The sequence below is a fragment of the Sinocyclocheilus rhinocerous genome, unplaced genomic scaffold (assembly GCF_001515625.1).
Source record: "Sinocyclocheilus rhinocerous isolate Xijiao unplaced genomic scaffold, SAMN03320098_v1.1 C36223200, whole genome shotgun sequence".
In the NCBI taxonomy this organism is placed as follows: domain Eukaryota; kingdom Metazoa; phylum Chordata; class Actinopteri; order Cypriniformes; family Cyprinidae; genus Sinocyclocheilus; species Sinocyclocheilus rhinocerous.
The window spans coordinates 1-918 of NW_015776247.1; the positions used below are offsets into that span (position 1 = coordinate 1).

The following is a 918-nucleotide window of genomic DNA, read 5'->3' on the forward strand; positions in this document are numbered from 1 at the left end:
AGAACCAGGCTCTGGAGGTCAGCCAGGACCTCAGGGTAAGATTACGGCCTCAAATGTGAATGGGTGCTCCATCTAACCACAAATTTTACACACCGTAATTGCTCAGCTTGTTTGGGCTAGCCATATATTTAAAACTATAATTCCAATTGCATTATAATGCATTAAATTGTATTAAGGTGCAGTCACATTTACCGTTGAATTTTGCATGCAAAATCCAGTAATTCCAATAGGAATCCTTGTGATTGGGAGTTTCGCAGGAGGGCAAAAACATACAAGTTTTGCTCATTTTCAAGTGGGTAACATAAAATCACCTTGTTGAGCAACAGAAGTTTGAAATTGACTTCTGTGTAAGCAGTGCTTCTTACGTCTCTATGCTACTGAGAAGTGACAATGAACCCTTTTACGCTGCAGTTTCACTAATGTGACTGCACATTTTTAAATTGGCTAACTTATGATTAGGTTTCCCCGGACCCAGAGGAGATCCAGGTTTACCAGGAACAACAAATGCTGGCTTACATGGGCCTCCAGGAAGAGATGGTTTTCCAGGTTTGCCAGGAGCTAAGGGAGAACCCGGTGTGGTCCTTGGGGCCACCCCTGGAGGTCCAGGTTCTCCAGGGAGACCAGGAGAACCAGGAGACAAGGGTCAACCTGGTGCACCTGGATTATCAGGGAGGCTTGGTAAGTTAGATGAGATGTTTTCACTAGTTTTCTCAAATCTACTGCCAACATCATTAGCCCCAGCCATGTTAGACATTGTAGGTCATGCTAGATATCAAGCATTAGCACTAATGGATTCCTCCTTAGGTAATGATGGACGCAACGGTTTTCCTGGCATAAAGGGAGAACGAGGTGTGGATGGAATACCTGGTCCCATAGGTCCCATAGGTCCACCAGGAGAAATCCCTCCCGGGGGTGTTC

The 918-nt window shown here is 45.2% G+C and overlaps 1 long non-coding RNA gene across 1 annotated transcript; it reads left to right on the forward strand.

Moving 5' to 3' along the window:
- On the forward strand, positions 1-912 carry LOC107735665 (uncharacterized). The gene is made up of 3 exons (XR_001639477.1): positions 1-35; positions 460-678; positions 805-912. It is a non-coding gene; the product is annotated as an uncharacterized LOC107735665 (long non-coding RNA).
- The last annotated feature ends 6 nt before the right edge of the window (positions 913-918 follow it).